A 22,382-nucleotide genomic window follows, 5' to 3' on the forward strand; every position below is an offset into this window, starting at 1 on the left:
GATATATCCCCCGCGTCCCCCACACTTCCTACGCCCATGAGTGAAAGGTCAAATTGAATTTCCTATACGAAACACTCCATGATGTTAAATGGTAGAGTCGGGGCACAAGTTCTGGGTGGGTGGATGGATGGATTCCTCTACTATATTTAGAGAGGGGAGCTGAAGGAGGCGGACTACTGCTTTTGGTGCCACCGAGTGCCCCAAACACCAGGTTCGCTCTCATTTCCCTTCAGTGTGTAGGATTAAAAACACTCGTGTGTCTATCTGTGAGGATGTCCCAGCAGCAGGATGTCTCTTGATCGCTTAACTGCACACCAATTAACCCTTTCTTGGCCTGTAGAAGTAGAGTCCATGCAGGAAATAAACACTTTAAAAGCAAGTGGCTAAGTTTTTTTTAAAAATCCACCCTGCTCATGTTATTCAAAGAGGGATTACCAAAATCCGGATGTCCATTTAAAATGTTGCACGTTCTGCCATTTCTAAGCTCAATTACACATACCGTTGAATGGAAAGCATAGATGTGATTTATAAAAAAGTAATGCTGTTATCAATTCCCCCCCACACATTTCTGTATCTCTACATTCGTTTGTTGTTTTTCTTAAGCACACATGCAGCCAGGAGACCACTTCAGATAAAAGGACCTTGTGCGCAGTCTACTTCTTTTTAATTTATCACAAATAGTTGAATTTAACTTCATGTATCATCTTTGATCGCAACTACATTAGTCCCAAATACTAACTGTACATCAAGTATACAAGTTTGTCCATTATGTCATCCCTTGCAAATCATTGCTTATATATGCGTGGATTATGCTTCAAATTTTGACTCAAGAATTACCTAAAACATTCCCTGCTTCACGTTCACAAACAACAAATCAATCTCACTTAATTTTTTTAGGTCGGCCTGGGGAGCGCATGCGCTGCTCTGCGAGGCATGCTGTATTTGAGTATGGACTTAAAGCTCCGCCCACTCTACGCCCATATTTTTCATTGGCTTGTGTCATTGTCCTTTGTAAATGCTAGCTTCTGATTCATTAATAAGCTTGTGAGTCCCTCCCTGTACCGCCTGGTCTTCATTTGTAACCTCCCATGAGGACTGGCCCTTTTACTTCTGTTGTCAGATGGTATGTCTTATTTAATCTTTAAGCACTATTTTCTTTGACGAGTTTCTCCTACTGCAGGCACGACATGCTTTCCTGCAACATTCAGCGCTCCAAGCGCGCTTTTCACTTTCCAAGCAGGCTGGTACAATGGTGGCTGCTTCTTTCAAATGAAATAGGTTTCACATTTACACGAGTTTGAGCCAGTGGCATTGTAAATGACATTGCCTTTTATTTATGTGTTATTATCAAAACAGATAAATAAAATGCATTGACATTCACAATGCCAATAGCTTAATGCGAGACCTATTGCATTGCAAAGGCTTGTTATTCTGTGTGCTATGTGTAGTGTCCCCGATCTTTGTTATACATTGCTGGAAATGTCTGCCAGCTCACTGTCCCTGGCACTGGGTGTTAACTTTATCACAGTGAACAGTGTTCAGTCAAATGTTAACGCATGGATCTCTTACTGCCCTGTTTTCTTCTTAGACATTGCCAGGCATGAAACTTGTTGCCAATTGTGTGGGTTAAGCACACTTCGTGCCCCCACCGTACCTAAAGCTTAGTTTGTAAAATAAATACAAATAAAACAAAAAAAGGCACAAAACATAAACGTTTGCTTAGGAGCTCACCGCAGTTGATGTTGAATGCCAAATACCAATGGTGGTTAGTCGTAATTCCATCTCATGCCTGTTTCCTGCCACACTACAGCCTTTCTCTTGATCTGTGTTAAAAAAAAAATGAGTGGCATTGCCCACCACCTGCAACTACCGGCACAAACTGAGAACTTCCGCAACCAACCAGGCAAAGCAATCCCTGTCCACTCACTAAAACAAAACATCTACGTGCAGGGTCGCTACTAGACCCACACTTAAGGGGTCTAACTAACACTTTGAACTGTGGGGGTGGAGCCATCTTCAGAAACCGAGTGAAAATGATTGCGGGTGCTCCTTCCACTCTTGTACCACAATGCATAATAAGGGAGGTTCTTCTCTGGGCAGTATTTGGTCATTGATGCGCTGCAGGCCACTAACATTGGTGTGAGCTGTACATTCTGTACAGGGGTTTAGGGTTTTCCTGACGGGGTTATAATAGAATGGATGGAAAATGCTTAATTTTGAACACATTGGGACAGAAGACCGAGCAGAATTTGAAAATTCAGATTCTTGTGTCAGGGACAATCAATGGCGCACTCAAATACACTAAGCAAGTTGCATTGGTCTCAACTGCAAAAAACAGCTTTTATAAAATATTGAGGCATTCTCTCCAAAACAATATTGTGGAAAATCGATAGCAAATAATGTAGTGTGCACACATTTGTTTAAGTATTTTTTTGATTATGCTGCATTATGTAACAGAGAATACCTTTACATTGTTTGGAAGATAAGATGTTAGTACAGAAGACAACTTTCTTGCTGTCAGGACGAAAATCCTTCGTAATCACATAGATTTGTGAAGATGTGTACTATGGTACTACATGACAACCCTTAGTTCAGTCTCCCATCACATATTCATGATTTTGGTTTGCTTGTTCTACCCCAGCCTGAAATGCAACCTACATTTGGAAAGATTTTGGTAGTAGGAACACTAGAATCAAAGAAACTGGCCAAGTGCGACCATCTATGGTGCCCTCACAACCCACATTGGCCTGGATCAGAGGTAAACACATTGACCTGGATCAGAGGTAACCAGCAGTAGAAGCTGCTAAAACTGGCTTGCCAGTTGACACCCTTGGCACTGCCATTGCTAGCCCTGGTCTCAGGGTTCACAAAGGCATTGGCAGCATATTAAGGTAAACACAGCCCTAAAAGTCCAGTTTTCTTTCTTTATTTACACTTTGTTGCCTCCAGCTAGGCTCTTGGTAGTAAATAGCAGGTTCTGGAATGGTTAGGGGTGGATCAAGTATGTATGATGAGATTGGTGGTCAAATGGTGTGTGATGTCACCTCCGGTCAAATAGTGTGATGTCACTTCTGCTCTTGTTGGCATTTTACTAAAGTACCGCGCAGACCAATACTCAAACTTGCACCACACTCCTGAACACTAGTACAGAAAAATAATAAACAGTAATAACCTTTGTTATAATATTTGGCAACTCTGCATAAAGATTAACTAGCACAATTTAAATACCGAAGATTTTTTACATATGTAGTAGAGTTTTATGTGAGGCAAATGAATTGAATCATGTATTAAGAATAATTGGGGGAATGCTAAGCAGTAGTGTAGCAAAGTACTTCCAGAAGGAATGGCAACTATATCAAACTGACATTTAACATTAGTAATGTGGCTAAACCAGAATCAATAAAACATACTTTGGTTAACCTGGACTAATCATAGTGTGAGAAAAAGGCTGAGTTGCAAACATACTAGTATCTACTGGTTAGCAGATGGAAGGAAATTGATTTAATAGATGGGTAATGCATTATTGTTTCTGATAATTTGGGGATATTACATTCCCAACCCAAAATTACAGATTTGAACAAATGATAAACCTAGATTAGCCCTGAATACTGTTATGCTGTACTTCTTTCAGAATACATTCTCCTAGTAAAACAAAACCCAGAGAGAACACTGAGTCAACCTTTGCTCCTCTATCTCAGCATTCCTCTCCTTCGGATGTGGGTTTACTCGAGGTTGGGTGTTGTCACCCATTTCCCTTAAATATCTCTATCAGGCCCATAACAGAATTTTAGCCATAAAGGCGTCATTTAACTTCCTAGGTTGATATCGTTGAATTTAATATTTAAGTAAATGTAATAATCTCAAACCAAGCGAAAGGATGCAGGGTTTTTGTGGGTTCTAAACATGTATTTACCTCTGCACTCTGACAAGAAATGCCAGCTATACTGGGAGTGCCACCAAACTAAAGGACAGTGTTAAAAACTTTAATTTTGTTTGGAACTTGGACTTGAGTCAGGTCCCTGTGCCAACTGCACAAAACACTTCACTTCAGGATGAGAGAATGCATGAGGTATGGGGTGGACACGCAGTAGAGACTAGTATAGCTTGTGGCAACACCCTTTATGGAGGTTTTCAATTTACTAAAGTATATACAAGAGGTCTCGAATGCTCGACCTAAAAAGGAAGCACCTATCGCTTGCCAACCACTGACTAATGGTGGCTGCCATTTTGATGTCAACTGGACCTGCAAGTAGAGGGGTTCATACTAAATTATTTTAGTCTTCATTATAGCATGGCCCTTGCTATCAGGAGCAGGGAAGTGCTAGAAAAGATTTCTTGTATCAAAACCATCTGAAACATGAGGAGTTGCACATAGAATTGCACAGGTTGAGTAGTCTGGTTGAGACCAAATCAAAGAAAATGGATGCTGGTGGGAACAGTGCATCCTTTTCTTACATTTTTTTTATCACAGATATTTGGAGTTGTAGTATCCCCGTGGACAAAGGAGACACGGACAAAGGGTTCTTGCTGGTCAGCTCCTTTATTGCGTCTATCCTCTTCCAGGGCTAACGGCTAACTGCCGTCCCTAGCTCTCCGCTCCTCCCTTTCCGCCCGCCCTGTTCCCCACTCAGGCCGGTCCTAGTGCCTGACCTGTTTGGTCATCGTGCACTGTTACATCGGCGTCATTACATCTCCCCCCTCTGTAAATAAGAAAAACAGAATATGACCAACACAGCAGCTGTCTCTTTAAAGTTCCTCAATAAGGCGAGACGGTTTTGTGATGACCCGTCTGGGGCGTGCCTGGAGTTCAGGATTGTCACGCTCGTTCTCGTCGGCCATTTCAATCAATGCCTGACTGTGATGCGGCAGTGTCTCTGGTTCTCTCTTCTCTATTTTCAGTTCAGTCAGTAGTTCCTTAATGTTGGGTCCGCACTTTTTAAAATACGTCACGTTCCTGGTGAGTCTTCTTCCGTCGGTCTCTGCAGTGATCATAGTTCCTTTTTGTTGTATCACTTTCAGCGGAACCTCATGATACTTGCTATCAGTCTTCCGGGGCTGCACTTGTCGTGCCAGCACCCAGTCTCCTTCTTGTATTTGAGGGGACGTGGCACGTCGCCGTTCATCCGCATAGTCCTTCATCTTTTCTTTCTTTATCTTGTCTCTGGCTGCCATCTCCTCATGGTCAGAGTCTGGATACTGTTCGTTCGCTGCCATCGTCATCATCGGTAGTCTGGTGCGCACTGGGCGTCTCAGCATGAGAGTGGCAGGACATTTGCCTGTGGTGGAATGAGGCGTGTTTCGGTATGCTCGCAGGACCTCGTTGAGTGCCATCTGAAAGCTCTTTCCGGTGAGTTCTGCTTGCTGAATGGCTTTCTTGATTGTGGACATGAAGCGTTCAACCATTCCGTTGGCCTGAAGCCATAATGGTGTGATCTTGCGGTGCTTGAAGTTGAGGTGTTGGGCAAAAGCGGCAAAGTCGTGGCTGTTGAATGGTGGCCCGTTGTCTGACTTCACCACTAGGGGAATGCCCCATGCGGCAAAGACCTCCTCTAGTATCGGTATGGTACTCGATGCTTTCGTGGATGAGCACAGTTGTGCGATGGGGAATCTGGAGTACTCGTCCATGATGACCAGGACATATTGGCCCGATTTTATTGGCCCAAAGAAGTCAATGGCAATGTGTTGCCAGACACCCTCCGGTAGTGGAGACATTTATAGCGGGGCAGGAGGATCCGGACGGCTCACCAGTTGACATTGCGGGCAATCTTTCAGGGTTGTCTCTACCATCAGGTCTAGTGTTGGAAACCAGACTCTTTCACGGAGTGCTCTTTTTGTGGCTACTATGCCCCGGTGCCCTTCATGCGCTAAATTGATGACCCCTTGTCTGAGTTGTCGTGGGACCACTATTCTGGTGTCTCGTAAGATGAGACCATTTGTTGCTATTGACAGTTCGTCGTGGACATGTTTGAATGCCGCCATTTCTTGGTCGTTTTGTTCACTGCTTTGCGTGTGTCTCCAGCTGTTGGTTTGAATCCGACGTTTCACCTCTTGCAGGGTGGCAGCATCTGTTTGCGTCGCTTCACAAATGGCTTCCAGTGGAACAGCCGGAGGTCTCGCTTGGTCTACTACGAAGTGAATGTATTCGTCCGCGATTGATTGTTCTGATTTGCTGGATCTGATGGGGTGCCGGGACATGTATTCTGCAGGGTTTGCAGCTTTTACTGGCTTGTGAATGATGGTGTAGGTGTATTCCTGGAGTCGGAGGCCCCATCGCTCTATTCTTGGTGGTATTTTTGCTCGCGGGTTTCCAAAAATTGTGGTCAAGGCTTGATGGTCAGTCACTAGTGTAAAGTGTTTCCCAAAGATGAAGATGTGAAAGTGTTCACACGCCCAGACAACGGGCAGGCTCTCTTTTTCTGGCTGTGAATATGCTCTCTCCGTGTCTGTTAGACTTCTGCTGGCGTACGCTACTATGTGTCGCTGATCTTCTTCTCTCTCATATTGTGCTAGGATGGCTCCTAGTCCTACGGGGCAGCGTCCACTGTTATCTCTGTTTTCTTTTTCGGGTTGAAGTAAGCCAAATTTTTGGCCGACTCTACAGTTCTTTTGATCTCTCTAAACGCCCCTTCACATTGGGTGGACCATTGAAAAGGTTGTCCTTGCTTGGTGAGCATCCTCAGAGGGTAACTTAACGTGGCGTAGTCAGGTATATATCTGGAGCAGTAGCTGACCAAGCCTAGGAATGATCGTGCATCGCCCACGTCGTCTGGGCTTGGTGTGTCGTTTAGCGCTGCTACCTTGTCTGGGTCTGGTTTCATGCCACTTCCAGAGAATATGTGGCCGAAAAATTTCAGCGTCGGTTTGTGAAATTCACACTTGTTTCTGTTGAGTGTGAGATTGGCTTCCATGAGTGCATGACAGACCTGATCTAGTGCTTTGTCGTGTTCTTGAGTCATTGCTCCATATACGGGGATGTCATCGCTGTAGTTTAGGACATGTGGAATGTGATGTATTGTTCTCCTGATTGCCTCTTGGAATATTTCCGCTGCTGATGACACTCCGAAACTTAGTCTTTTATACCTGAATAGCCCGAGGTGTGTTGAGAATGTCGTGATATATCTTGACCTTTCATGCAATTCTAGCTGGTGGTATCCTTTGTTGAGGTCTAGTTTTGAAAATATCTTGGCTCCGTTGAGTGACGTGATCATGTCACTGATGTGAGGGCCTGGATGTCTCTCTCTCTCTATCGCCATGTTGGGCGCCCTCATATCCACACATAGGCGGACTCGGCTGGTTTCCCCTTTCTTCGGGACTACCACCACCGGGGAGACCCATGGCGTTGGTCCATCTGTTCTTTCTATGATATCTGCTTCCAGTAGATCTTGGAGCTCCTTCTCAACGGCTTCTTGCAGGTGAAACGGGATTTTCCGGTGATGCTGTGCCACCGGTGTGACTTGTTCGTTTATGTGTAGTCTTATTTGGCAGTCCTTCATTTTTAAACAACAAAAGAGTGTGCGCATAGAATACCAGTGGTAAAATTAAATATATATGTACATATAAGCATACAAAAGTATACACACATGTATATGCATATGTAAATTAACAAAGTGCTGCTGAAAAAATCAATCAGATATTTGCGTAGAACCCTCACTCACCGACCTAGTAGGTGACATGCTTCATCATAGGGTTCCACCAGGGGTGCCTACTGCACCTCTGGTGTGCTTCAACGCTTGGGTTATAGCGGAGCGCAGATATCAGACATACGGAATTCTCGAGTGTGATAGGGAATGTGAAGTTTAAAAATGCCCAGAAGATTCGCCAAAAACAATTTTAATAATGACGAGTCAGGCACTGGTTAAAAACAGTGTAGGATGACTAATACTGATAATTATTGATCAGATACATCCTAATAGGTATCTAAACAAATGGTCGACATGTTTCAGCTTGTTATTGTTAGTCACAAAGCTTTCTTCAGGACCTAGTAGACAATACCAAAAAATTACCTTGGCGGTATAAGCTCTCTAAGGCTTACCCTAACCTAAGGTTCAAAGAACCGGATACACTCACGGTTTCATACGGGGCCTCGAAAAATCCACAAAGGCCTCAGGATATCTGGAAAAAAACAGAGTACAAGCTAGAGTACTTCTATTATTTGTACTACTTAAGCGCAACATCATCTAACCGCTATTAGTACATTTCAAAATGAAAAAATCAACAGCACGTAGACACATGATGTGCTAATATCGGAGAGTTACTTTTGTACATTGACAACATCTCTCGTTAATCAGTTTGGCAGAATCGTGAAGGAATTCAAAATCTTTTAAAGAGAAGACATTCCGATCCATCATGCATAAAACGAGTGAATTTCCTCAATTATGCCCATTACCAGACACTTAAATTGCGGCACAAGAAGTAAAATGAAGAACAAACAAGGCTTACGTTTTAAAATGAAAAACTTTGCTCCTTAGGCAAGAAGGTGGGTGGCGGGACTACAGAACAGCTGAAGTCGGGAGAGAAGAAAACAGGGAAATCACATGACATTACTATCCCCGTAACTTCACAACCCGGCATAAATCACTGTATAGCGAGTGAAACAATGTACTCACTTCATCCAAGTCCTCGGCCAGGCAGATCAACCTCATTAGTACCACCGAGCCCGGAGACAACGGACGATGAAAAGTCCGAGTTTATGTAGTGTAAAGAAATGCCGAGACGATGCTACTCGACTTCCTGGAACCGGCCCACAAGTCACGTGACCAGCGCGGAAGACGTCTGCATCGGCATAGAAGATGGACAACGCCATTTAGAGGGCTAGAATGTAAACTCCTCTTAGTGCAATCGAAAGGATGGCACAAAACGTAATATGAATCGCAACCCCAGCGCAGACAACATGGTATTAAAAATAGGAGGTTCACAGAGCCAAAGAGAGTTGCATATCAACCCGGTTTAAAGATAAAATTAATTAATTCCCAAGTTGAATTTAAGAGCCAGTAGATCTACCCAAATTGTGATGCAACCAAACAATGTTCATTGTAAAGGTGTAAAAAAAGGGGTGTAAAAAAAGTTGCATATCAGCCACATGCCATGTAAAGTTCAATGCTTCACAACTATAGCTACGGGTGATAAAAATCAAAACCGATAGAGGTTTAACAAATGAACCTCGTTAGTTGGATGGAAGGACAGTCCCACAGACCTCAGCAAAGTGGCAAATCTCGCCAAAGAGTGTTACTACAGGCATTCAGTTGCTGCGTTTCATGACCGATCCCCAGGGGATATTATCGTTTAACCCAACAAGATGTGTGGACATACGATAAATCCAACGCTGTTCTTTTTCGAACAGTAACTTCGATGAGTTGGACCCTGTTTTAACTTGCTCTATTATGGTCCAATGTAGATCATCCACAGTGTGGTTCAAACGTCCAAAATGCTCAGTCAGTTTTGTAGTGTTTTTTTACAGCGGATGTTGCTGCGATGTTCCCCAATCCGCTGTTTGACCTTCCTGGTGGTCATCCCCACATAGTTAAGCTTACAGGGGCAGGTGATTAGATAGACCACATCAGTGGTATTACAATTAGTGTGTTCGCGTTGTGTCCATAACTTCCCATTTTCCAAGCTCAGTGTCTTAGTGGCTGAGGTCAAATAACAAACACTACACGAACCGCAGGGAAAATGCCCCGAGACTGGTGGTAAACCCCATGTACTAAGAACAGAGGATGCAGTGGAACTCCTCATATTTCTAGGTCTAGTGTGGACCAAGGAATCTTTTAAACTTCTGGCCTTTTTATACGAGAACAGAGGTTTCTCCCATTGGATGTTATTGCTCTCTAGTATCCGCCAGTGTTTTTTGATGGACTTCGAAATTGCATTTGATGCAACATTAAAGGTAGTTACACATGTCAGTGGAATGCTAGTTGCCTGTTTGGGTAAGTCTTGCAGAAGAATATCTCGAGGTTGGTTCCTAGCCCTCTTGTAACTATTGGAAAGGATCCTGTCAGGATAACCTCTCTCTCGTAGCTTCTGTGTCATCTCTTTTGACTGGGCTCGATAGTCATCCACCACACTACAATTACGACGAATTCGTAAAAATTGCCCATAAGGCAGATTCTCTTTAAGAGGTCGTGGGTGAAAGCTAGAGAAGGTCAAAAGGTTGTTATTTGCAGTGGGCTTATAATGAGTTCTGGTCAGTAATCTCCCTTCTGTCAAGGTAACTACCACATCCAGAAAAGCCATCTCATCCTTACTATGAGAATGAGTAAAGAGCAAATTAGGATCACAGGTATTGATCCAAAGGAAATATTCCAACAAGATATCTTCAGGGTCTTGCCAAATGATAAAAACGTCGTCTATATACCTCTTCCAAAATGAAAGATAAGAGGAAAAGGGGTTAGACGCACTCAGAATGTGTTTACATTCGAAATCATAGACATACATCCCAGCCACACTCGGTGCAAAAGTGCTGCCCATCGAAGTGCCGGTGGACTGGAGATATAATGTTCCCTGGTATTCAAAGAAGTTTTTCTTAAGTGCCAAAGTAGCGCAGTCAATAATGAATTGTCTGGGTGTTTGAAAAGTCCAAGGGACCGAGTCCAAAGCTTCCCCAATGACCTTGATGGTATCGTCCTGGGGAATGTTCGTATAAAGACTCTCAATGTCCAATGATACGAGGATGGTAGTATCCTCATTTACCCTAAGATTTTGTAAAGATGCCCAAAAACTTTTTGTATCTTTTAAATAAGTCGAGGTGTTCTGAATGATGGGTTTCAAAAAGAAGTCACAATAGATTGAAAGGGGTTCTAGCAGGGACCCTATACCCGAAACTATCGGACGACCTGGAGGTGGTAACTTGTTTTTATGTGTTTTTGGCAGAGTATAAAAGTATGGAATTTTCTCTGCCCCTTTCGTAAGGAAATCTGCCTCATGTTTGGTAATGAACCCACTGGACTCTGCATGTTCAACAAGGTTGTGGATTGCAGCCTTTAGATGTGAAGAGGGGTCACTAGGTAGCACCTGGTAATTTCTAGGGTCATCCAGAAGGCGTCTACATTCTTGATCGTAATCAGTAGCGTTCTGAATCACAATACCACCCCCCTTGTCGGCTGGTTTTATCACAATAGAGGGGTTGGATTGTAGGGACTGTAGGGCTTGGAATTCCACTGAGCTCATGTTCTTAAAAGTGCCTTGGTACTGAAATGCCTCCACGTCATTAAAAACCGCTTGCTCAAAAGCAGTCCTTCATTTTTCCCAGGCCTTGAAAGAGCTTGGGGAATTTTTGGATGATAGCTGGTTTGTCAGCCACTCGGTATAAGATGTCAACTAGTTTCAGTCGTTCTGCGGTGGCCAGGCTCAGGAGACAGTCGGCCTCAGGCCCCTCGATGACATGGATGTAGGCTGATATTGTGCGATCTTGGTACGACAGTTCGGTTGCAAATTTCCCAAGACACGTTAGTGGCTTTTTGGACATCCACATGTATACTCGTACATGTGCGTTATCCAGCTTGGGAGGTGACTTCATTCGTTGGTATTCCGTTACGGGCAAGTAGTTTAGTGATGCCCCACTGTCTAGCACGAACTTTGTGGGGTGAGTACCAATTCTGATGTCCAATCGTGGGACCGATAAGGGTCGGCTACACAATAGATATATTCCTTTCGACCTTGAGAGATGGGTGATGTGGATCGGGATTCTCTTGATGACGACCGTCGAGATTGATATGTCCTGCAAGAGTGGCAGCTGGATTGTGACGACCCAGTGGATGAGTCTCGTCTATCCTGGACTGCTCTGACATGGTGACGACGGCTTGAGGGCTGATGTTGCCGGTGCCTCCCCTGTTGATCACCTTTGGGTATCGCCCCGCACATGCTTTCAAAGTGGTTGTCTCTACCACACTTCCGGCATTGTTGTCCTAGTGCTGGGCATGCGTCGGCATGTGGGAAGTCGTAGCCGCATCTGTAGCATTTGAGTTGTCTGTCTGATCGTTCCCTGGTGTGGGTTCTGCCTTTGTGTCCTTTGTTTGACTGGTGGTGATGTTTCTTGGATCTGGAGGAACGCACCTGTGGTGGGGATCTTCCATGCATTTGCCGAGACTGCGTCCTGAATGCTTGTTCCCGTCTCTCACCCTTCCCGGCTTCTATTTTCTTCGCATGTTCATCGGCTTGTTCATCTACTCTCGTCATCTCTTCAATCTCTTCTAGCGAGTAGCTTCTCTTGAGCAATTTGCGTCTCAGTGGTTCCGAGAGGCAACCTTCTATGACTCTCAGCCGAAGGGCGTCTTCGGTTGAAAACTTGTCAAAATCACAGTATCTCGCCAGTCGTCTCAGACGTGTGACGAACACCCCCATTTGCTCACCTTTCTCCTGCGCGGCCAGGTTGAATGTGTACCGCTCGTAGTCAACGTTCCTTTTGTGTAGGAACTTGCGATTTAGTGCTTCGCAGACTTTGTCATAGTCACCAGAGGACTCAGCAGGCAGTTCCTTTATGATTCGTCCAACTTCCTTGCCAATCAGGTTCTTGAGAGCAAACAGTCGTTCTTCAAGGTCCGTCACCGTGGACGCTTTCATGAAGTCCTCGAAATCTTCTATCCATTCTTGCCATCGCGGACCCATGCCCCCACCAGATTCAAGAACAAGGGGCTCGGGGCAGCGCAGGAATGAGGCTCCAAACATGCTTTTGGGAGCTGGGTCGGGCATTGTTCGATTGTTATTGCTGATTGCTTTTACAGACTTTGTTTGCTCTCCGTTACACTCGCCAGTGTTTGTTTGTTAGATTTGTTGTACTGGCCAGTGCTTGTTTGTTACTCATGTTGCATTCGCCAATGCTTGTTTGCGACTTCTATTGCATTTACCAATGCTTGTTTGTTGCTTCTGTTGCATTTACCAATGTTTGTTTGTTGCTTCTGTTTCCTTTGCCAATGCTTATTTGTTACTTCTGTTGCATTTACCAATGCTGGTTTGTTGCCTCTATTGCATTTACCAATGCTTGTTTGTTACTTCCGTGTCCTCTATCAATGTTTGTTTGCTGTTTTGCTCAGCTGCCTGACTTAAAAATGGCCGCCGATGGTTCTTGACAGATCGACAAATCTCGCGCCTGACCTCAAAATGGCCGCCACGAGAATCTCATGGGCAGCGAGATTTTGCCTCTTGAATCGCCGGAGACACCGCGCTAATCAGCGCTTGATTTCACTCACCGGGGCTCTGCTTTTGGGCACCGCTACCACGCCAGGTGAGGTTATTTTCTTCTTTCTTGGGCACTTTTCACTATTGCCGCCGGGGTGGGCTCCTGGTAGGCTCTTCAGATATCGCGCTCCAGCCCCACTCGCAGGGCGAGCAGCTCCGGGCCAGTCGCCGCCGGGGTGGGCTCCCGGTAGGCTCTTCAGTTATCGCGCTCCAGCCCCACACGCAGGGCGAGCAGCTCCGGGCCAGTCGCCGCCGGGGTGGGCTCCCGGTTGGCTCTTTGGGCTTCACGCTCTAGCCTCGACACGAGGGGCGAGCTCCGGATTTGTTGCCGCCGGGGTGGACTCCCGGTGGGCACTTCTGTCGTCGCGCTCCCAGCCCCACACGCGGGGCGAGCTGACGTGTTTCGTGTATAGCTTCACGCACACGTGGAAAGCTCGAAACCTTCGTCGCCAGTTGTAGTATCCCCGTGGACAAAGGAGACACGGACACAGGGTTCTTGCTGGTCAGCTCCTTTATTGCGTCTATCCTCTTCCAGGGTTAACGGCTAACTGCCGTCCCTAGCCCTCCGCTCCTCCCTTTCCGCCCGCCCTGTTCCCCACTCAGGCCGGTCCTAGTGCCTGACCTGTTTGGTCATCGTGCACTGTTACATCGGCGTCATTACAGGAATGTTTTGCACAAGGGCCACTATTTTATCAGATTCACACTACTCTTTAGTGTCAACGTGTCAAAGCTGGTGTTAGAACTTAGTTCTCGGGGTGCCAAGTTCAGTTAGGTAGCTGCTTAACAAGATCACACTTACATACATACATTGCACGTTTCCTGGTGCAGATTTTAGGGTGTGGAACTTAGTGGGCTCCGAGTCCTCCCCCTCACCAATGTTAGAGACTGAAGGAGCCCCAAAAACCCGATTCCTCGGGGTTTCAGCAGACAGGGCTTGGTATTGTGTAACGTGCTAATTCTTCCAGCAATAGTCAGAGTGGCGACAGGGGCTCTAGAAGGGGTGAACAACCAACAAAGCCCCATTAACAAGTGAATGGTCTTTTAAGGACCTGTGAAGGACTCTGGGGCGGCTGTGTTTGTGCCCGGGCTGCCACACAGGTGGGGGGGAGGGTGGAAGGGGGGGGGTTGGTATATGCACTGCCAGCAACCTGCCAGGCCAGTGAGTGCAGAACACTTGCATAACTCTCTCTCTGCCTGCCATTGCGCTCCATGCTTCTGAATTGTAAGAAAAAAATGTGCATTTGCGTTTCAAATGTCCGTTCCTGCAGCAGCACACTTCCAAAGCCCATACATGACAGTAACCCGATTCAAGGCCACATTCTCCAGATTTTTTTTAAAGAATCTCCCACTTTGGTCTTCTGAAATGTTGGCATGTATGCAAATGTAGCACACTACGTAATGCAGAAGCACCTGTTTGGCCTATAAAAATGTACCATGCATCTGTGCAAAATAAAGAGCAAGAATTTTAACAGACTGAACACCTGAGAGGAGCATCAATGGAAATGTGCCACCCCACCCACAAATAAGAAACAAAGATCACAAGGATTGTACGTGTACTCTCTTCACAATTTGATACCTGTTGATTAGACAATGGTGCTGAAAGATCCCTGATCAGAGCAAGTGCATTTGATATGAAAGAGCAGGCTGGATAAAAAGAGGCATGAGGGGGTTTAATAAAGCATTCACGCTAAGTCGCCTTCTTAAGGGTTTTAAATCCTCGCGGTTAAAGAATGTATGGCGCACTGCTAACATGAACCTTTAGGAACATATCAAAGAAACATATTCACAACTGTGCCAAACTAGCATTGAGTTTCAAATGGTTAAGAATGTCTCTGAAAAGTTTAACACTGCCCTTTAAAGAGACGTGATATCCCCATGTAACCGAGTCCGCAACAGCTGCACGAACACAGTGAGTTGTATCTCCAGATATGTTGTGACTGAGCTCCCATGCACTGCTACGGCAGGGGTAATGAGTGCAGCCCCGACTCCAGGGCACTTGCTGAAAGGTTCACTAATTCCTCAGGAAAAGTGGGTTTTGTGTCCATTCGGCGAGATGCTGCTGGGCCAAATAAAAAACAAGTCCACAGATGTTGAAATGTTCGAAATGAAATATGGTGCGCAATACTTCAATTCACGACCTCACCCTGTAAGGACTGAGGATGTGGTAACCGCCAGAGCTGCCGATTTTGGATTCGCGCTGTATAAAACTGCGGGGAAAAAAAAACGTTCCAGGGAGCAGCCGAAAATTATAAATACAACTGCTCCTCTCGACCCAGGTAGAGAGGGCATGTCTGTGAGGGTGCTCGTGTCCAATGAGGGAAGAGAGGGGCGTTTGTGCGCCACTTTTCCAAAAAACAACCATGCGGAAAAAGCTGTCTGTCGGCCAGTATGACCCTCCCTGTTATTTGGTGGCTTCAGCCGACAGAGACTGGTGTCTTCCATCTCAGAGAGGGTGCACAGTCAGTGACCTGCTGGTACAGGGCACAACCCCTGTGTCACCTTCTCTGCCTGCCAGAGTACGCATTGCCTTGGTAGGTAGGTTTTAGAATTTGTTTTTATACAATACTGTCAAAACTCGCCGACCAGAGTTTGGACAGGTTACCCGCATCTACCTCGTAAAGGAACCGATCGGGAAGAAAGGCAGTCAAAGGCCCAGGCGAGGAAGAAAAGGCGGGGGGGGGACCACACGGAAGGGGAGAGAAAAAGACACGGTGTCTGCCAAGCCAGATAAACAAGCACTTGAGAAGAAAAAAAAAAAGACGCGAGTAAGAAAAAAACCAAGCATTGGCCGCGTGCGTGCCTCGCTTAATGAGCATGACGAGGAAAGCCATATGGCGCCTCTGCTCGTAAGCGTGCGCCCGCGCACATGCACGCAAGCTGTAGGCCGGCCATTGTAGCATTTTTTGAAGCCCTTACTAAAAGTCTCGCCAGAGCAACGTATGCACTGGGTCAGGCGAGACCTAAAAAACGCATAAAAGGGGCAAACAAAGAGGAAGAGACGGTTAGGAAAACATTGACAAAGGAAATCAGGGTTGGAAAAAACCTGTATGAGTGAGATGAAGAGACGAGAAGCATAGAGCGGTGAAGAAAGAGGCCTACAATGGAATCAAGGCTGGAAGGCATTGGTTTTCCACAACTCCGGCATTCGTTAGCGCCAGGGTCCTAAGATAAACTTTGGGCCACCTCCCTTTTCTTTCTTAACACATTAGATGCAGGCAGTGACTTTATAGATGAGCTGGTCCGGGCACTCAACTTGATGATGCTGGAGTTACTGCTGTAGACATGAGGCGGACACCTGCAAGAGAATGGGGTTATCGCTTCAGGTGTCTAACAGTCATGATCAAGACACCAGAGTTACAGCTCCAAGTATCAGACAGGGGGCTTTAGAGTATGAGGTTACTGCTTCAGTTGTGAGGCCACCATTTTGAAAGTGGCTGTAGTTAATCTTCAGTGTGTTAGGAGTCAGTGAACCATAAGAGGCGGTTGTTCCTACTCTACTTTTCAGACATATATAAAGGCTTTAGTTAATGCTGTCTGTCAGGCAGCCCTAAGTGACAGGCAGTAAATCTGAAGCAGCTACAATTCCTCCTTGGACTGTCAGGCAGTCATTTTGAAGTGGCCGTAGAGATAAAGTGACAATGTAGTGAAGTAGGCTTCGATCTAAAAAGGAACAAATGGGGAAAAGGAAGGAGAGAATGAAGGAAAGAAACACAGAAACAAACAAGGAAAGAAGAGAAAGAGACAGGAGACCGAGAAAGGAGGAGTGAGAAAGAAACAAATAAAGGAAAAGAAAGAGACACAAACAAAACAGAGAAACAAAGCAAGAAATAGAAAGGCAGGAACAGTGAAAGACGTAAAGTAGAAAAAAGGACTTAAAAAGGCAGAGAAATAAAGAAGAGAAAAACAGAACAGAGTGTGCTCCGATACATTTATTTGTTGTCCGGCTTCTTACCAGGCAGCAGCTCGACATTATTTATTTAACAAGAGAGTGGGAAGCATGCTGCTATTGAAAAGCCTGCAAGCTACTGGTTAGCCGTGGTCGACCTGTTGGAGATCCCTGGCCTAGAGATAGCGAAAGATAGGACAATTCATTCCTTGAGTACCCGAAGAGAAGAAATTGTCACAACAACACTGGAACTCTGCAATTTAAAAGGACAATCACTGCTATGAGGAGTGCACCTGCACTGCTATAGCAGCCAGGAAACTCCTCTTCCTGCCATCACTCCTCCATGCACAAGGATTTGTAATCTACATAGCTCAATGGAATGGTAAAATTACTTCATCTATTTCAGAAAACATATTACATGTATTCAAGACTTACCTATGCTGTGGGTAATAAAAAAAAACGAATGTTCGGTCATTTTCCAAAAACATGAATCATGCAGTACTGCATAAAATCATTATCGCTACTAGTTCTCCATGGTAGGATAAAGAAATGTATGTTCTACAGTATTCACACATCACATTTAAAGAAGACAACTAAACACATACAAAACACACGGCCCACCCCACCGAAAAAGCATATTTATTTAGAGAACATTTAGCCTATTCAAGAGATAAATGGGTTTGTAAATGTAATTTTACAACTAAATTTGCCTTACTTATACCTGCCAGGAATACAGAAAGGGATTATTAGCAATTTATAATGAGCACAGCTACTGTGAGACGTTGCCCTGGTATATGCTGTCCACTAGTTATAGTGGACACCTTGCACCAGTCCAAATGACCCTTATTGATGATTAGGTTGAAGACAACCTTTATTGAAAGCTATCCTAGTGGTAGCTAAGTCTTGAAGGAATGTAAACCAGCTTTGTTTACCAGATTATAATCTCCTAAATAACCAAATGAAAGGAGAACCACACAAGGTATATATAAAATATAGGTATTTATTTCTAAACACCCTCTACTAACCTCTTCATGAGATTAGAGAGCAAGGCACACAATATTACAGTATTAAAACGACAGTAAATAGCACAATACACAGTGGGCCCCAGGGGGAGACCAAACCATATATTAAGAAAGTGGTATAAGAACCACGACTTGACTAGACACAGTGCCTAGAGCACGTAGAATCGCTGGGACCCCAAGGAACCACCCAAGGTGGTGACACAGGGGACCCACGGGGACACGTGCAGTGTGAGAACACAGCCGCGAGCTCCGTACAATCCTATGGGAAAGTCGCGGTTGGAATTTTAAAGATTAAGGACACTTAGGAGAGGACTTTGAGCAAACCCTTTCAAACTTAGAAGGTTCTAAGGCCCGCACCCATGTGAGCACCGGAGTACTCGCGTTACCTAACCCGGGAAGCCGGGTGCATAGGTGTCAAATGGTGTCGGGAATCTTCGCTGTTGCTGCAAAGTGCTGCTGCCGGGAAGATGAGAAGTATCCAGTGTGATCCAAGCCGGATCGAAGATGAGACGAACCTGAAAGCAGAGGAGACAGATTCTGGGTCACTTGCCAGTGGCCAGGGGCACCATAGACGAATGCCCACCGATGTCAGGTGTTTCAGGTGCGATGAGGTGAAGCTTGACTCTGCAGCAGGCGCGATGCGTCCATTGGGGCGTTGGGGCGTTGCCCCCCTGCCCGCAGCTCCCTCGGCGTCTCTGAAATTAGTTTACTTAAGTTCGGAGACGCCGAGGGAGAACTGACAATGCATGTCAGTCAGCATGACGTCGGACCGTGGGCGGTCCGGTGTCATGTTGACTGACATGCATTGTCAGACCAGGCAGGGACAGGCAGCACTGCAGCACAAGTGCGCATGAGTGGGGACGGTGCGCACATTTTTCGCCCGTGCCCAGTCATGAGCACTTGTGTTTTCACTGACTTGCGCATGCCCATTAGGAGCCCCTCGGTCTCCTAATGGGCAGGCGACGGGCGAAGAGTAAGCAGCGCCAGGATTGGCTGAGGGTTTGCCACTCCAGTGCTGTTGAACTCAAGAGGCGCCATTGCCAATGCGGAGCAGAGGCGGTCAGGTACGTTTTTGTCTTAATTTTACTCTCCCTCGGCCCCACCCCCCGGCGCGACCCCCCCGCGCGAGATGTGCTCTGTCATAAGTCACTGCTTGAGTCCGTGCCTCTACTTTCTTAAACATGCCTTCCCCATGGCGGAATTTGCCAAGGGGCAAGGCCGATGGTTAAGGCTCGGCCTTTGGGGACGGGCGAAACGGGCAGAGAAGGAAAAGGACTCTGCCTTTTCCTTCGCGCCCAAAGAAGACAAGGACAGTGTCCAGTTCTCCCGCTGCTGATAGCTGGTCCCCCCTCCTTTGTTCCCCCTCTTCCCTCTCTGTCTCGCTCCTCCTCATGTAGTAACAAGCATTGGCATAGCCAATAGGTCTCGCCTTTGGGACCTTATAAGTGTTTAGCTATGCAACAGTTGCATAACTAAATATTTATAAGGTCCCAAAAGCGAGACCTATTGGCTATGCAAAGCGGCCGCGATCAAACATCAAAGCGGCCGCGAAAATGAAAGTAATCATGGTAAAGCGTGGCGCGCGCGCCCGCGGACATGCACCGTAGCTCTAGGCTTGCCCGGTAGCACTTTTTTGGAGCCCTCTCAATAAGTCTCGCCAGACCAGCGCATGCGCTGGGTCAGGTGAGACCTAAAAACTGGTCCGAGACTTCAAGAAACGGGTATTACCTTCTCTTTCCTCCTTTCGTTTATTTGCTTCCTTGTGACATGGATCCAAAAAAGAAAAACACTTGCTGGAAACGTAGTCTTTTGCTGACATTTTTCAAATTCTAAGTGCAGCCTCAGGGTAGAGAGAAATAAAACATTCAAAATATGAAAAATAACTAACTAACTAAAGCAAGGTGGCCATATTGATTTATTCACACCTAACCACATTAGCGCCACATTACAGTGTTTGCCAGTGAAGCCCTACTTTTGTCGCCTCCTCGCTCTTTGAACAACCATGCTTTTCCTGGGTGGGAAAGCACACTATTCCTGGAGATACTGAAATATGCTTGTTGGGTGCGTGCATTGGAAAACAAAATGCATACTGCGGCTCTGTATTCAGAAACGTGGTCTTTTGAAACCATTCTGCTTTCGTTTTGTAATGATATAAGCAATGGGCATTAGGTCAGCTCAGTTACTCTCACACGTTCCTTTCTGCACCCTCGTTCCCTTATGTCACTGTTTCCTTCTCTTTCTATTCCCCGGTTAACTGACTTTTCTCTCTTGCTCTGGGGGTGAAGGCCGATGATGAGAAATACGCCCTGGACAGGACGCCGGACCTTAAAAGAGTGGCAGCGCTAAGCGCCCACCACCTGCAATCACTGGTACATATTAGGCGATATAGTAGAGTCTAGAGATAGTTCATCCGATTCTTGTGTGAGATGTGCTCTGTCGTAACTACTTGTCATTTGCTATGACGGGGGAATGGAGGTGCGGAGACAGAGAAAGAGACGAGGGAGGAAGGAAGGGATACTGCGATGTAGGGAGGTATAGCAAGCAAGATGGATGTGACAGCAACAAGATAGGAAGAGATAGCAAGATAGGAAGAGGAGAGCATTGGGGGTTACGAGACAATGGAAGGGGCAGCAAGAGACAGTCACCGGGCAGTGTCAGCAGCACCCAGCCAGTGACAGAGGAGGGGAGATGCTGAGATAGCGAAGAGATAAGGTAGGAAGGGATACTTAGATGATGGGAATGTGAGAGTCTCACTGGAAGAGAGTGACGCCGATAGAGCAGCTCACAGCCACTTATAGGTGAAGGTGGTGAATTCTGGGAGAGAGATAGGTAAAGAGAAAAGTGACAGTTCACAGAGGCACTTTCACAACTGCTTTATTAACCTTCCTGCTTTCTCAAATTTGCTTGAAAATGCACCATTTTTCTTCTTTTTTTTTCAAAATTGTCACTGGAAGAGAATCGCAACGAACCTCACTTATGGTGGTTCGGGCTCGCTCGCTACGCTTGCTCGCAACGGTGCAGTATGCCAATCATTTTACGCCCACCACTTTCAAATGTCACCAGCCGCCCCTGCTCTGCAGCCACGAGGACCAGGAGACATCGAGGATGACCAAAGTCCGCAAGCGAGCTGTCCAACGAAGGATGTCAAGTGCTGGGGTGCAGTGTCCGGATTGGAGACCAACAAGCCTTGGCAACTGCAACCCACGCGGTCAGAGTAAAGATGCTTCGGTGTGGACCAGGAAGGTCCTGGGGACTCCCCAAGCGATGGAGAGTCAGGGCACGTCTGGAGCAACCAGGTAAGCCCACTTAAAGTAACAGTTCCCTCCTCAGGGACCCACAGGTCGACAGACCAGGGATCGCGAAGGGACTGTTGTATTCCTCTTTAGGTGTCCGTATATAGGTTTTCCTGAATCATGTCCTTATATTGGCACAACTTGCATTGCCCTTATATAGGCATAAGATCCCAGTCCTTATTTAGGCATTAGCCATGCTATCCAAATACAGGCATGGTCACCTACATCCGTCCACCCCAACGTCACAACGAGTTCTTAGAAACCAGACCCTTAAGCTGTTGGGAGTTTCCCTAGCACAGGATTATTGATTTCTCCAAGAACTCATTTATTATGCATGAACCACTATTCCTTAAGGGTTCATTCATGACGTCTTCTTCTGCCCGACTTTACGTCAATGCAAACATTCCTAAGCACCTTCCAGGTATAAATATATCTTCCCTTGCCACGGCAAGTGCGGCAAGTATGGAGGAGAGCACGTCTTTAGAGGAGGTCGTGTCCCGGCCTGACGCACTGACAAGAGACGCTGTCATCCCTGCTCGCAGAGAGTCCAGCTTCCAGTGTTCTGACTCCCTTCGCGGGGTGTTAGAGTTTGAGACCCGGAAAGAGATTCCCACCTCTCTCATTCTCAAGTTATGGAGCTGACTAGAACCTAGAGCAGAGGTCTTCAAACTTTTGTAGGTTGAGCACCCCCTGCTGAATTTTTTGAAATGTCGGGCCCCTCCACCACCTGACAGAAATTTGTGGAATCTGGTACACTACATGATTGACCGCCACCCGCATATCCCGGGCCATATCCGGCAAATAATGTTCAACACAATAAGAGTTTAGTTAATTGTAGGTTTGTGAGTGGGTGTGGTTAAATGACAGAGGCTTATTACACAGCTCAAAACAAGATTTTCCAAGATACAATGTGCGCAAATTGTTTTTACTAGGATGCTTTGTTTTACACATGACAGATTGATAATAACACCACCGACATTAATGTGACGGGTGTGCCTGTTTTTCGCCACA

General features: G+C 45.9%; 1 protein-coding gene across 3 annotated transcripts in view; it reads right to left on the bottom strand.

Annotated features, from left to right (window-relative positions):
* Nucleotides 1–22,382, bottom strand: part of LOC146856394 (retinol dehydrogenase 7-like) — a 107,754-nt gene that overhangs the window by 65,564 nt on the left and 19,808 nt on the right. The window contains exon 2 of one of the 3 annotated variants that reach the window (XM_085654521.1): nucleotides 8,068–8,112. The exons of the other annotated variants lie outside the window; for them this stretch is intronic. The gene's annotated coding sequence lies outside the window, so the exon portion shown is untranslated. The remainder of the gene's footprint in view (nucleotides 1–8,067; nucleotides 8,113–22,382) is intronic. 3 annotated transcript variants of the gene reach the window in all.

The sequence above is a fragment of the Triturus cristatus genome, chromosome 4_1 (assembly GCF_964204655.1).
Source record: "Triturus cristatus chromosome 4_1, aTriCri1.1, whole genome shotgun sequence".
NCBI lineage: Eukaryota > Metazoa > Chordata > Amphibia > Caudata > Salamandridae > Triturus > Triturus cristatus.